This window comes from Aythya ferina, assembly GCF_964211825.1.
Source record: "Aythya ferina genome assembly, chromosome: 19".
NCBI classification, from domain to species: Eukaryota; Metazoa; Chordata; class Aves; order Anseriformes; family Anatidae; genus Aythya; species Aythya ferina.
Genome location: NC_140309.1, coordinates 12,838,531 through 12,854,828, shown reverse-complemented (window position 1 = coordinate 12,854,828; position 16,298 = coordinate 12,838,531). Strand labels below are relative to the sequence as shown.

Below are 16,298 nucleotides of genomic sequence, written 5' to 3'. Positions count from 1 at the left end.
TTTCCTCTTCCTTTACCTGTTGCCTCAGGGTTATTTCTGCAAAATCACTAGAATTTCTTGGTACGTAAACATATTTTAATGCTAGAAGTATTGATTTAGTACATTGTACTAAGAATTAACAATTTGGCCCTAAGTTCCTGCTTCTTACACTGTACTTGCTTTTTTGTATACTTTTCCTCACCATGACCTTTGTGTGTTTTCAGCAGCATCTCTGCCACCCCACGAGGTGACAGGATGTCAGCTGAGCTAGCAGGTGCATCTCCTCAGGCTCAGGAAATGCATATCACCTGCTGCAGGAATATGAACACCACCATTCACAGCTCCTGGAGGACTCCACAAAGTTCACCTCCATATTGAATCTCTGTCAAAGATGGAAGAGGGGAAAAGTCCCTCAAGATTGTAAGCAGCAGTCTCTCCTAATATAGTAGTCTCTCTTTTATTCAAAGGGTTACCTCCACCCTTCTTGAATGTTCCTGTTGTCTGAGATGCAGGAGGTCTAGGAGTTTGGCAGATGGGGAGCGGGGTAAGCATAAGTAATCTATTCTGAGCTTTAGAGAATTTATAGCGAAGGCAATTCAGTCTGTTTGTTTTCATGCAACCTCTACTTGCAGTCACCTTTTTGCTCAAACCTTTGGAATGACAGAAATGTGAGTTCCACTGCTGAAGGGGAAAATGCAGGATACTGGTGTATGTGTATAGGATGGTGAATGTTGGTAATAAGTTTGCCTTGGCAGGTGGTCCTGGTTTGTTGTCTTTCTGCTGGGTGCTACTTGACCATCCCATCAGGGACTGATGTGGGCTCCTTGTATGGCTAAGGTACCTCATCTCCTGTATTGCCCTTCCAGCCTTCAGGCTACACAAATACCTCCTATGTAAACAGTAAGGCAACTCAGTCCTGCTGTGTGAGTGTCAGACTAGTTTGGGCAAGATGCTCTAGTGCACTAGCTGGTTCCTGCCAAGCCTGGGTCAGATGTGTCTAAGGATGGGTGGCTATAGGGATCCATCCCTATCGTATTGCAGGTGTGACCACACCAAGTGTGGTGGCTTCTCCCCTACTCAGTCTCCCAGCATGAATCTAGAAAACTTGCCTCCATGTGCCCCATCCCTAACATGGGCAGAGCTCTGTGGCCGGAGCAGTACCCTGCAGTGATGCAGGAGGGCGCAGGAAAGCAGCTTTTCCAGCAGATGCACAGGGTGGCTGCAGCAGCGTTAGGAGCTTTAGGCATAAAGGAGTATTCAGGGTAACCACAGATCAGGTCTGCATGCTGTGAATGTCAGTTGGAGATCTGTCTGTCTATCAAAATCTCTTTGCACAGAGGATAAAGGCAGAGTGGTGCTAACTGTTCTGGCCTATTGTTTAAAAGCATTTTAAATTGCAACATTCAAACAGGCTAGTGGAAGAGTTTCCAGTAAATTTTGAATGTGGCAGATATTTTCTATACCATGGTGGGAAAAAGATTATGGTATTTGCTGCAGAGACAGGAAGATTGATTCTCGCTTGGAAAATCTGCCGGAGCTCTTGATTTAGAGAGCTGATGATTGGTGGAGTGCTTAAACTTGATTTATATCAAGATTTCTTTTTGTCTTTATTTTGTACCCTACGTGTTCTTATGATAACATCAGCTGGTCTTATTCTGAATGATTATTTTTTTTATTTGTTTGTTAATGAATATTGTTTCTTTGAGTGTGTTTGATATTCATGTCAAAACTCTTTTCTCTAATACCTGCTTGTTTGGAGTAAGGTGACTAAATTTCACTTGCGTTAGGTCTGAATAAAGTCACTGTGCTTTAGAGAGAGACAACCCACATGTTTCTTGCCGGAGACAGAAGCACACTATTTCAAAAACGTCAATCCCTCCCGAGGATCTAATCTGAAATCTTTAAAATTATGTAAGCAATCTAAGCATCTCAATACATTTCTTCTAAAGCTCCTCGTATTCATTCCTACTTTTCTGAATAACTTGGCACAAGGGGAAGCAAATAGCCCTCTGACACAGGGCTGTGTGAGCCCTGCGCAGCCCGGAGGTTTGCACTGCACAGCAGGAGGAAGGCAAATGGGATATTCCGGTTCAGGTCTGCAAGCAGGCAACAGCTTCACTCAGCTCCATGGGCTGCTAATCCCTCTCAGGAACTCCAAATTCACTTGAGTAATTTAAAATGGAGGCAAGCAAGCACAGAAAATGAACCCGTCAGAGGCAAAGAAACTTAAAAGGATAATTGATGTCCTATCGTTATCACTACAGCAAGCATTTCGTATCATGAAAGTAATACAAGACACTTCTATATTACAGCTAGTTCTGTGTCATTAATTATACTATGAGAAACTTCCTTTTTTTTTTTTTTTTTTTTTTTGTGTGTGTGTGTGCTTTACTTTCTGCCCTAGCCAGCCAGACTCTTACTGCCTGTAAATTGCTTGAACCAATGTGGATCTCTTCTACCCAACGCCTTTGCAAACTAGGTATCCTGTGTGCTCTTTTGTCTACTCTCCTTCCCTTATTAATTAGTTTTAATTAAATTACTTAAAAATAAGATTTGTGACTTTCAAAAATTGATTTACCAAATCAAAAATTCATTTAGAAAAAAAAAAGTGATAGTTATTCTGCAGTACAATATTAACAATTAATAGTATTTATGAGCGGGTGCTCACAGTGATTAGAACAGTTGCGATTGTATCAATCCAAACTGTGACAAAGTAATACAATTAATTAAAAGTGAAAACAAGAGGGAGAGAAGGATTAAAGTAGTGAAGCATCTGCAGTAACTGTTTTTTCCTTTTTTTTTTTTTTTTTTTTTTTTTCCCTCTTCCCATCCTGCAGAGGGATGCTTTGTGAATGAAAAGATCAAATTCCTGAGATCCAGTTTTGGGCAAACTACTGCATCCTGGACTGGGCTGTGCAGCCCTGCACCATTCCTTCTACTCTGTACCATTACATTGAGGTACTTCTTGCACAAAGCATCCCAATCCAGCAAGACAAGGATTTAAATGTCTGGGGGATGGGAGCTCAAGGTTTTAGTCTGAAGCATGAGTGGTTACTTATTCCCCTTGCAGAAGTCTTCTTGGACCAGAGAGCTCTGAAATGGATTGTTTAGGGAGGGTGTGTTAATAGAAGTTGAGCCTGAAAAGACAGGTTAAACAATATTTTCTGGGTTTAGCCATGGAAAGGAGGACAGATTATTGATCTGTGACTTCTCCAGCTCCTGTTCTTGTTTTCTGGGAGCCTGAGCAAAGTCTATCTTACAAGTGGTAATGTCTGATAAGCCAGTTTGCAAATGAACACACCTGTTAATTGTTTTAAAATGTCCCTCCACAAAATACCTGTTAAAACTTCACTCTTCATATTTTAAAGGGAAGCTTTGTTTTATGTTCTTCTGTTCAAATATTGTGTAGCTGAGTAGCAGCAAAGTGAATAATAGTTGAGTGCATAATTTTGATCTAATTACATTGGTATGGAATTGCAGGTAAAGCATTAAGCTGATTTGAAAAAAAAAAATCTCTTTGCAAGTATCTGGTATTGACAAAAAGGTCATTATGCATTTATAGCAGTTTCTGCTTTTGTGCAGTGAGGTCAGATCAAGACCAACATTGTACTTGTGCTTCCTGGGCTTTAGACAAATCCTGCATCGGTCTAATGTTGAGTGGCATAGACATGAATTTCACCCTTACTTCATGTGGCTTTCAGCTAACGAGAGAACATTTAGATTTATCTTATTACATCTTTAGTGCGCTTTTAACAATAAATTGATATATAATTAACATAGACAATCTTATTAAATCTATATTAGGGAGTTCATTTCAGACAATTGAATTTTTAAATTGAAGGTGATACAAAGCACCTCTCCTCACAAGAGTAATTTTGGTTCCTCACTAAATGTATCAGACCTGAAATGGGTAATATCCATCAGGGTGTTCTTCAGCTGGTGTGTCATCTGTGAAACCAAACAAGTAATTCACGTTGAATCATTTCACTTTTGAGTACCACTTGTGGTTTATCTACTAATATATTGAGTGTTTTGTGGATGTTTTCCCCATTTTCTGCAGGAATGACCCCAGGGTGGGCAGTGGACTCTGCCTGGAGTCCATGGGGCCATGCCAAGCTATACAACTGGCTGCAGGAGGGTGCAGGGGGATGAGCGGTGCTGGGCCAAGCAAGGATGGCGGTGCCCATGGGCAGCCTGTGTGTGGCCTCACACCGGGCTGTGGGGGAGCACCATGGATGTCCCCTGGGAGGCTGAATTCTCCCAGGGTCATTGTGGCTGCATCAGTCCTCTCTGTTACTAATGAGGAAAGACTTGCTCTTCTCGCCAGCCTTAGTGGCTATTCTCACTTCTCCTGATTTAGACCTTCACTTGAGTCCCAAGACCAGAAATCTTGGTGTCATTTTGCTCTGAGCAGTTTGCTTTTACTCTTCTCTCTTCTATCTAAATCTGACTCTCTCCATCTTCATTACTTTGACAGGATTCTGACTTAAATTGACCTTGTGCTGCCTGAAATCTTTTATTTTTTTTTTTTTTATTTTTTTTTAATCAGCTTTTTGTATCTAATTAAGCTTTTGGACAACAACTCCTGCTGAGAGCAACATGGATCCCAGCCAGTCTTATTCTACAACTCCTCTCCCAGCACAGAGATTGCAGATATTCTCGGTTGTAGCTCTCTCTAAGTGCCTTATAAAGGAGTCAAAGATTGTTACCCACAGAAAAAGAAATGCACAGAGAGGAGAAAATGACTTTGTTCAAAGTCAACTGCTGGAATATTGACAAGTATGAGCAGACCTAGTGAACAAATCTCTCCATGAGAAAACTGTGTCCCTTAACATCAACCAAGAACATCCTCCTCTGGCATAAAGTTTGTGTTCCTAGGATTGCTAAGCCAGGCAGTAGCTTGGTGCAAAAATTATCCTGGTCCCTCAGCAGGAACTCTCAGCACCATTTGCTCCTAGCCGCTGGTGATAGCAAAGCCATAGGGAAGAGATGATGCATAAGGCATTTGGAGAACAGAAGGACCTTTTCTCAGTGATACTTGAGGAAGCCATTGACTTGGCATGCACTGAAGTTCTCTGCTCTCTTGGTGGTGCCAGGCTTTGGGTGATGTCACCCCCCAGGACCTCTCAGCCACTGCTGGCAGAGTGGCACTGGAAGCACGGCGTGGGACCAAGAAGGAAAGGGAGGGGCTGGGGTGTCTGCAGCACACAGCTCGGGCTGCTGGCACCCTGTGGCTGGTGCAATGCTGCTGGGAGCATGTGCTGGGCACTGTGTTGCAACACTGTGTATTGCCTGACACACCTCTTACCCTGGGCTGTGCTGCCTTGTTCTGCATTGGAGGGGCTGTGGGTTTCTGGCACCCTGAATGATCTTGCTAGGACAACAGCAGCTCAGGCAACAGGTCAGGGTAACTTGCTGCCTCCCATGTTTTGCTTCATTTTCTTCTCTCTCCTTTCATTAATTCTGGAATGAGAAAAGCGTGCACACACACACACACACAAGCTTGTCTAGGGCTTCAAGCATTTATTCCAAAAGAAGGTTCCACACTGACTTTTTTTTTCTTTTCTTTGTGATGGCTGTGACAAACATTTAACCACCTATATTTGTTGTTGATGTTGCTGCTGCTATTGTTGTGTTTGTAATTAATGTAATTTATTCTGTGAAATATCAGAGTTATTTAGTAAACATGCCTATAGAGATTTGTCCTAAATAACAGTGTTTTATTAATACAATCCTTAGCTACTCAGCTCAAATAACTTTTCAGAGCTGGAAATCTCTCACAGAGAAACCAATTGTGAATATTAAAAGGGATTTGGAGGAGGAGGAGGCAAGAATTACACTTTCAAATATTCCACTAAATTGAAGATTTAACCTAGCAACATCACAGAATCCCTGCACAGGCTCACAACCTCATTTAGTTTTGTATTAGAAGACTTGGTTGCATTTTAATTGTGTACATAATATTATTGATATTTAGCAATTGTTTCTGTCACCTTCCACCTCAATCAGCATTGCAAAATACAGCTTGAACTAACTGGGAAGTAATTTCCTAGCTAATATTTCTTCTCATCTCATGAGAAAAGTTGATACAACAGCTAGCATATCATGGATCAAACAGCACGTTTCATGGTTCTGCTCATTCTGTAGGCTCCATGTCAGCTCCACTTGAAACTGAAGCTATTTTATCTTGCGTAATGAGTGGATAGATTCTGAATTCTCCAGGCTAAGCAGATGTTCTCAGTAGTCTAAGCAAGATGTGCAATGTTACTCATAATTAAGCATGAGACACATAGGAAGCAGCAAGATGCTGACCCAGCTTCAGAAAGACTGTTTTTTCCATGTGTAATTGCTTGGTTTTGGCTGCTCAGCACAGGCTGTCCTGCAGCCAGACTGAACCATGGTGCTGTGAGCTCCTGTTTTGCTGAGGACAGAAAATGATGGGAGAACTATAAGGGTGAGGCAGAGCCCTGTCCCTTTTGTTTTATCTGTGGAGATTTCCTTTTTTATTTATTCCCAGGTAGCCAACACCTATGCTAAGGCAGTCTCTTGGCATGCAGAGGTCTTCATCACCTCACTCTTTTCTCCAGGATGGGTAAGCACAGTTGACAAGAGCAGAGAGATTTAGGTAAGCTCCTCCACTTTGCTTGGTGTGAATGAGAAGGAAAAATGTCCATTAAGGGCTTCTGAAGTCAACCTTTATTCTCTGCCTCCACTTAGGAACCCACCAGCCAGCCAAGCTTTCATCTCAGCCTCTCATTTCACAGACGTGTTAAGGAAAGACAAGAAGCACCATCTCACTGATGGATTACTTTGTCTTGAATTGCATTTTCCTCCCATTGAAATATACTAGCCCTTAATAAAATATTCCAGGGATTTAAATGGTCTTTACGCACTGCTGCCCTATAACTTAGAGAGAAGCTAATTGTTTTGTAAGAAAATTACCTGTAGCTCAGTTTCTACCACTACCACTTTATCCTTTTCCTGAAGCAGCCAAGAAATGTGTCAACTCTGTCAAACACAGATAATGGTAACCATGTTGGAAAACATTCTGCCCTCTTGCAATTTTTTTTTATTTTTTTGTAATAGTAAGTGTTATCTTCACCTTAAATCAAACACACTCCACAACTCTTGCTACATGATGCTATACTGTTCCAGAAGCAAATGGTGAAGCAAACAGCCTGAGTCTTTTATTTGCCTTTTTTTTTTTTTTCTTTTTGTCTTCCTTATACTACTTACATATAGCAACTTTTGTGGTTAATACAGTAATTGAATTGTCTGCTGGAATTCCCCACTTGCCATTGATTTAATTGCTTGCTTGGGAGCATGCTAATTGTTTATTGACACTCTTCAGATCCCATGCTGGGGTTAGACAAATCTTCAGACTAAGCTGTGCTGTGGGCTGACATCTCAGACAAGTTTGTGCTCTGCAGACTATGTGAAAGGTCCTTGCTGCTAAATGCTAACGCTTGGCTGTGCTCACTTCTGGCACTGGATCTGCCCAGCCTATTATGCCAGTACAGAACAGCAATGCATACAATTGCTCTGCAAAATCAGTATACAAATATACCTACTATAAATACATTTTCTGAGTCCAGTTCATGTGTTGGGTCCATGAAATCTGTGTGCACCATGATGCATGCTCAGGTGACACTGACCCTGACCCACACCCACAGGCTGCAGTGGCTGTGTGGTAAAGTGAGGGAAGTCAAGATTATCTCCGGAGGAGATTTGTAGTTATTGCTTGAGACACACAGCAGCCATACAGCTCTGCTTGTCTCCCTAAGTGATCCTCCCTATATTTTTGGTATCTGTTGCCATAGGTTCAGTCTGTCATGCTGAGCTGCACTTACGGTTTTCGAACATAGAAAGTATAGAGTGGAGATATTTAAAGGTTGGCCTTTGTATGGTTCTCAAAGCCTTTGCTCATTGCATTGGTCAATGGTGTCATATCCATGCTATAAATGGTACCTGTACTCTATAACTAAAGAGAGATGTCTGTGAGGGCTTTTATTTTCCACCTTATTCCCAGCCATTAGCTAGCATTTTGCCAGTGTTCGCAGTTGGCCCTTCAGGGTCATCTGAAGCCTGTTTTGTTACATGAAAAGCATGTTTTCTTCAGCGAGCTTTGAATCAAGCTCTAGCAGTTTCAAATTCAGTCAGAAGTGGAAAAGAAGGCCATTTGGAGAAGGGAATAGGCTCTATGTATTATAATTTATTTATGCTACCCATATAAAATCCACTCTGCTGTTCTAATTTAAGCATGCACAGCATGATAATGTAGAGACATTGCCTGGCCATCTCCTGATTATGCTGTAGCAGAGAAGTTTTGATTTAACCTTTTGCTATTCTGAAGGTCTCAGAAGGACTGTTTCTGCTGGATACTTTAATAGTTTTCATATTGCTAAATTTTCCTAGCGAGTCCGCACTTTAATAAGGAGATAAGAGCTTCAGTCCCTCCTGGTTTTTAATAAAGTGTATCACTGCAAGTCAATAACCTGTCAAGTGCTGCTCACTGTGTGCAGCTAAAACAACTGACTTGAGGCTGTGCTGGTCGTAACTGAGGGGTGTGTACAGAAAGGTTTACGTCCAGCCCTTTGCAGTGAAGCTTTCAAAACAGACATGCAAGGGAGTAGCTGCTGTGTATGGTGCTGGGGCTGTTGGGCAAGGGCTGCGGCCAGAAGCTCTGCTCGGGGCAGCCCCTGCCACCTCTGGCACTTGGCTTTGGGTGGCCTGCAGTCAAGGAGGTCCTGCCATCTGCGGGCAGTATTTCCCAGCCCTGATGGTGGGAAAGGGAAATGCCAGAGGGGAAAAGGGAGCTGCTGGTTCTGAACATCTGCCAGCCCAAGGGGAAATATTGCCCAGCAGAAAGAAATCAAATTAATTTTGAAATTCACCACTGTCAGAGTAAGTGAGCACACATGCCAGGAAATAATTTAATTGAGATAACTGCAAATGAATAAGGAGATTTTCTCTTTGATAATGTTTATCTCCTACAACTCCTAGTACCACTCTCCAACTGTTTTGCAAACACAGGGAGGTGGAAGAGAAGGGAGATTATCTGTGCATGAAAGCAAGGACAGCACAGATCCTACTCTGCCAAGCTCCTGCCTTCTGAACTGGTGCCGTGCCTGCTGGTCACTGCTCTCTGAGGCATTGATTCATACTTGCTTTATGCAAGAAACAATCTCTCATCCCCTTTAAATGTAAGCCCCATCTGGAAAGAAAAGGCAGCTGTGTTAACAGCACATAGCACATAGTTTACAGAAGAAGAGAGAGTTCAGAGTCTAATTAAAATTACAGGATAGCAAAACCTTCTTTCTCTTTTTCAACTGTCTTTCAGTTCATCAAGATTGACAGGTTCACAGAGCAAATGTTTATGCTCTACCACTCCTGCCCCACAGAAATGGGACCTTCTGGCATGGGCTGACTGTCCCTCATAAATGCAACTGGCTGGCATTTTGAATGTCCTTCACCTTCTGGAACTTTTTCTTTTAACTGAAATTAAAACTTCTCTGAAATCACAGTTTCATTGCCTGTTGAAAGACTCTACCTTTAATGTTTCCGATGTACAGCTTTTCAGCATTTCTACCTCTGGAGAGAATTCTCAGAATGTTAACTTCTCATTCCATCAAATGGATGTTGAATTTTCCCATGGAACTCTGAAAAGAGCCCAAAATTAAACAGATGATTTGACCTTGTGGTATTGACAACGCAAAACAAGATTTGCTGTAAAAGTGTACAAATCTGTCTAAAAGTGTTCCTTTTTTAGGGGAAAAAAAAAAAAAAAAACTTTCTAATTCAGAGGTGTGAGAAGAGGATTATTTCCTGAAATCACTAGAAGCCTTCAAAACAACTTCTTGATTTAATTGCTTGAAAAGGGCTTGGGGATATATATCCTTGAAATGGTAAAATGGTAGTAAGAGCTATAGAATAAGTACATGACAAGTTTGGAGTTGTTTATTGTTACCAACAACCCAATATACATAACATGCATTAGTATAAGGAATATTTCTGTGTTCATCATGTTGTATCTGTAATTATAGCACTGTTCACACATTCTGCTTTCTCAAAAGATTAGCTAAAGTAAAGCGTGGCTGCTCTCAATGGAAGGACATGTTCTGTTGTGGCAGACAGACTGCCTGGTGAACTTGGCCTCTGCCAGGTGTTTTTCTGAGCCTCTGGTTTAGCAGCAGGTTTGGGCAGAGGATCCAATTATAAATCCTTTGGTAATTAAAACAACAGCTGTTATAATTAAAGGACTCCTCATTAAGTCACTATTAACTGAAGCTTAAGGTGGGTTTTCAGTGAAATGAAAGCAGTGAAACCTTTTTTAAGCAAGCAAAGGTACTGGAGAACAACAGAATGGTATTCAACAGAAGGTGAAATGTATTTAAAATTTGCTTTCCCCATTAGAAGTTTTTTTAAAGTCCTCTATGGAAGAGTCAGACCAGGAATGCCAGGGCAGGAGTGTTTGCCTGGAACAGCTAAAGGCCCGGAGATGCAAGGAAGACACAAGAACCTCTGCTCCTGCAGGTCCTGCCTGCGGTGCTGGGGCAGTCGTCCCCACACGCAGTGCCTCTTGCTGCCCCTGCGCAGTGGCACCACGGGCTGGCCTTGGAGAGCACTCTGTTTCATCTCAGGTCTCGAGCCAATGAGCAGCACAGACCCAACTCACGGGCTGGAGTTTTTAGGAAAGCTTTGCTCTTCCTCAGCATTCAGGGAACTGCTTCTTCTCTTTCTATGAAAACAAGCCCAGTGTGATACACTGACCTCTGTGTAGTGGAAAGCAACCCATAAGTCTAGGGAATTAAAACCTTCACAGTGATGAGTACATATGTGTGCAAGTGCTGTTACCATTCACTGCTGCAAGTGGAAGTCTTGGTTCATAATGAAGATTGTAATGTCTAATTAAAATAATGACTTTCAGCAATCTGATATCCTGGAATAAGTCATCAGGTGGTGGAAATTTCAGAGGGTGTCCTACAGAAAAGTACTGTTTTCCACGCCTGCTTGAAGATGAATTGCACTCATCTCACAGATACCCATGATTAATTGCAGTTTCAGCCTTTTGAAATTGCAGTCACTGTCACTGGACATTTTGTTGTGGTAGGGTCTCTTAGGTGCATCTTGTGAAGGGTTTCATTGGCACTGCAATTCTTTTGGCTAGGGATGAGATTTCTTCCTTCATTAACTACATTCATATCCTTATGTGAATACTATAAAGCCTGTTGTACTTCTGTGATGGGAGGCACAACTCCTGCATGCTGCCAAAACTAAGTGAAGCCCATCCCTGTCCAGAGGGTCAGCATAAGGAGCAGAGTAATATGTGTCACTTTTTTTTGACATCTCATCATGGGAGGGTTTCAGCCTCTGTGATTTAATCAATTAGCCTTTCAGCTCTATAATGTGCCAAGCCATCTTAGTCCAAACCACCATCATTAAACAAAGCTGGGATCATCCTTGTTTTTGCCAGCAATATATCTGAGGTCTACCTTTACAGAACCTACCTAGTACTGCATAGTCATGAGAATATGCTCCTGAATGTGTTTTTGTTTTTTCCGTTTCTGTAAAGATGTGGTTCTTGACATCAGCCCCTTGGATAGTGACCCAGAGGAAAAAAACCACACCAGGCTTCTCATCTCTCCCTGCTTCCACCAGCAGAGTGACATGCCTACACAGCCAGCCTGATGGAAACCTAGGGCAATGTCAGCTTGTAAACCCATTCAACCATAAGTAACCCAAAGAGGCCAGCAGCAAGGAAAATAAGCTAATCCTCCCAAGTTCATTCTAAGACAATGTAGCATTGAGTATTATAAAGCAAATAAGATCCCCCCCCCCCCCCAAAAAAAAACAAAGCATCAGGACCACTGTTGCAAGTTAGATACACATTATTACAGGAACCTAAGAAATATTGTGAGTTGTGTAATTTTGTGTAATTGTGAGATTTTTTAAGCTCATTCTCTGCTTTACAGGTGTGTGTGTATATATATATATATTTGCTGATGATTAAACATTTTGCAGGAAGATGTACCACATAAGGGATTTTGCACTGGTATCCATGGAAACAATAGAACGTTTCCATCTAACATACATATTAATTTTTCCAAGCTGTTATTAGCTGTTCCTGCCAAAGGGGTTTAAAACAACATTAAGAAAGCAAAATAATGTAGCTAAAGATGTGAAACAGAGTTATAGTTACAGGGATTATGAGGAAAGTATTTTTTTCAGATATTTTTCAAACTATGCTCATATGTGAGACAATTTTAGGCCACATCCTTTATCTTCATGAGAGTTAAGTTTAAGTTTTTAGCATCAAAAACTGACAGTGGATTAAGTCACATCTGAATTGCCAGAAGACTTATTTGTATTCTAAGGAAGAAAATCAATATCAGAGGAGTTCTGTAAGGTGAATGAGAAAAAACAATTGTCTTGTTTGATTACATCTATACCCATCCTGTACATTTCCATAATATCAACTTTTAGATTTTGCATTTAAGAATAATTTAAAAAAATCATAAAAAATTGTATTTCAGTTTCTAGTTGGCTCTATTCCTCAGTTACTCTTTCTAATAAACCATCCTAAATTATCCCTGTGCACAGAAGGTTGGTCTTCTTCCTATGTATTTTCTCCACCTTACAGAAGCCTGAGGTTCAAAGAGCAAGACCTTTCACTTTAGTGATGGTAAACTTAGAGGGGTCAAGTCAACACAGTTCTACAGACTGTAACATGGGCAGGTGGAAAGAGCTCTAAAGATGTATCGACTTTGATAAAGAACAATAGCTCTTTATTTTGTGACTTTTTAGCCATATTCTAGAGCAGTGTTAAGACGCTTTGTGTAAGAAGGTTCTCTTTTTAATAAAATTGTAGAATTTATTCCTCCATGGACCGTTTTGGCACCTACTTACATTTTATGGATTTCTTTCATTTCCCTGCTGACACCTTCTTGTCTTGTCTTACACCTGATCATAGGACCCTTGTAGTAGCATAAGAACAGCAATGTATGCCAAGCAAATGCCCCTCCTTACAGCAAATCCTTGTCTTGGTGAATCCATCAGTGGTGCTCAAGGGCTTGGGAAGATCCTCAACAAGTTTCTCTTCTAAACACTTCTTTATGAGGGTCTGGCAAGACAGGATTTAACTGGGTGGTCTCAGAAGTTACTTTTGCAGTTCTCAGGTATGCTTAACACAGTGTTTTTCTTCACAAGCTTGCATAGGAAATATATATTAGTCATTTTTGGTTGCCTATCTTTTAATTTATGAGACTGCTGTTAGTTTCAGTGAGTGAATACACACAAATCTGGCTGATGTGCTCCAGCACAGAGCAGGGGACCCCTAAGAAAGCAGGTTTGGAAAGAGCATGGTTCTTTCTCATCCCAGGCTCAGTGGGTGTGTAGGAGCAGCAGCCAGCAACTTGCTCCAGCAGCCTCACGTTAGCAGTGGGGCATCCCGCTCACTCCACGCTGGCAGCACCCAGCTCTTTGGGGAGCTCAGGGAGACACCATGCCACAGATAAAACCTGATCACCTCCTCCAGCAATGTTTACACCTAAGTTTTGCCTTGGAACCATTCTTAGATGGTGGCATAGATGAGAGCTAACTGTCTGGGGAGAAACAGTGAGGAGTTGCAGGAACAGAGGCAGGATTGTGATCAGCAAAGACAAGCACTTCTCTCCTCTCCCTCTTCTCCAAATCTGCCTGTGTCTGTTGGCCAGTTTTGTTGACATTCGCGACAGATCTAAGACTTCAGAAGGGACAAGAGGAACATGCTCATGTGCTGTTGAGCTTATGAGAGCCAGTAACAATCCTCTGGAAGAAAGAGGAAAGACGGCAAAAGCAACAAATGAAAAAGGACCTGGCATGATTTTTCAGCTGTTTTGATTTCTGAAAAGATGTTAATCGACAAAGGCTTTAAGCTGTATGTTCACAGAAAAGCCATGAAGGTCTCATAAAAGTTAGACCTTAGTCAGGTTGGTAATATGAGAGCAATGTCACATTGCCAGTGGTAGTAACTAATTCTTCACTTTTGTAGAAAATAGGAAAGAGAACAAAATTACAGAGACAGGATTATGGCACAGTTGTAATATCATGATCATTACTTATTCCTTCAGCATTCATTATTGTTAGATGAATCATAATGAACTCATCTGGCATTAATATAAATGTAAAAATGCAAATCCATGCAAATTCAGATGTAATTCAGCATTATTTAATGTACCGTTAAACTTCTTCATGAGATTCCCCTAAAATGAGATCTTTCTTTGAAAGAGTCTAGCTATTACTGAAGAATAAAGAAGTGATAATTTGGCTATTGGGCACCTTATGGGACTAGCAGAGGTAACAGTTTATCACTGTGAGTGACTATTAGGAAGAGAGACTTCTTAATTTGGAAATTAAAACCGAGCAATGTGAGGACACTAATTCCAGCATCAATTAAAGGCATTTATTTTCTTTTGCAGTTCAGTAATTGTGTCAGATATGGGATGTTTTAATTAAGAGTCCATTTTATTGTTTCTCCTACTTCCTCAACCTATTTATGCAACTTTGATCTGCAAATTTTTAGGAAAAGGAGGCAGGAGCTCTACAGGAGCTCCTCCAGCATGGCTAGCCTTCTTTCTTACACTGCTCCTCTTCCTGGGGAGCTGGCATTGTGGAAGCCCCATGTCCTGCTCCTGGGACAGCGGGCATAGCCCTGCCACAAGAGGGAAGCTGGGCAAGCCTGTCAAGAGTTTTCAAGGGCTACAAGCTAAGCAGCTGAAGGAAGACCCACTCAAACATAATTCCAAATTGTCTCGTCTTCCCAAAGGTAGTGTGTTAGCATTTTACTATTTTCCAGTTACCTTGCTCTAACAATCCATTCCAAAAGCATCCTCTGTCATGCTACCAGGGGTTAACAGGTTCAGCACTGACTTCTCTGGTTTTATTTCTGGTAGTATCTGCACATAACCCTACTTTGTGTTCCTTTGTATTTTAGCCACTCTTGCAGTTCTCCCTGGGTGGAGCCTCAAGCAGCTGTCATGGTTTAGACAAAACTCTCATTAAAGAAAAAACAACAAGTGGTGAGTGTCCTGTTTGCTGAAATCCAGAAAGTGTCTGCACTAAGAGAGGTGAGTAGAGAGAGCTTTTATGCCTTGCCTTTCACAGATGTACATAGGATACATTAATATATGATGGATGTGTAGCATCCACTATACAGTAAGACTTAACTGCAAAGAATGTCTTGAATTTGCCTAAGTTCAATTCAAAGGAAAACATAATGTTTTGTTCTTAATTGGAAGAACCTACATTAAAATTGTGGAAATACTTTTGCAATGGAATTTGCAGTTTTCACCCACAAGGCAAAGGTGCACTGATAAGTAGATCTGCTTGGCTTTTCTTGCATGGTTTAAGATCACTTCACTAATGAAACCATTCCCACTTTCATCTTCAAAATAGTGGAGCCACCTGCCTCAGAGGTTTGCCCAGGCCAATCCCAGCCATCCAGGAGGAACAGACAGGGAGCCATAGGGAGAACCTGTCATTTTCTTAGAGCAATTTGCAGGTCTGCAATATTGCTGTAAGTAACTATTCACTGTCCTTTCAGTCAAAATCCATACAGAACAAAGGAATATACTCTTTTAGTATGCAATGTCTTGAAAATAAAAATCCAACTTACAGCACAGACGAGATTCCTGCATGATTATCATAATTAATTTAATTGCAAATATTCGCTCACTTTTGGAAGATGAAGAACATTAAATACCTGATGTCTCTTTCTTTAACAAAACATCACCATCCCTGGAAGTCTTTAAAAGATGTTTAGACGTAGAGCTTAGGGATATGGTTTAGTGGGGATTGTTAGCGTTAGGTAGAGGTTGGACTCGATGATCTTGAGGTCTCTTCCAACCTAGAAATTCTGTGATTCTGTGATTCTGTGATCACTAACCACATTAAAGCAGGGCATTTTGAAAGCAGATCAGTTCTTGTTTGAGCAGCTGCCTTCATGCAGAGAGTGATGAATTCACTGCCTGCAACCTCTTCTGCATCAGTTCCAATTAATGTATTAAGCATGACAAAGAGCTGGACGTATGCGAGTGTCTCTGCGGTGGCTGTGGAAGATGTCCACAACCAGCCAGAGTAGGATGGAGCTTAATCTGTCAAATGACTGCAAGCCGTGCTCAGCAAACAAGTGTAATTTTTTAATGTGGAATGAGCAAAACTGGAACTTGTAGGCAATGAGTTCAGAAAGAGAAGATTTTTTTCTGTTCTGATTTAAAAATATAATAATAATAATTTTTAAAAAGTTAAATTTTGCACAACCAGGGCCAAACTGACTCCTAGTA

General features: G+C 41.2%; 1 long non-coding RNA gene across 1 annotated transcript; it reads left to right on the top strand.

Moving 5' to 3' along the window:
* Nucleotides 1–325: 325 nt before the first annotated feature.
* On the top strand, nucleotides 326–15,009 carry LOC311421179. The gene is made up of 4 exons (XR_014684728.1): nucleotides 326–523; nucleotides 6,497–6,604; nucleotides 6,697–8,883; nucleotides 14,951–15,009. It is a non-coding gene; the product is annotated as an uncharacterized lncRNA (long non-coding RNA).
* Nucleotides 15,010–16,298: the final 1,289 nt, after the last annotated feature.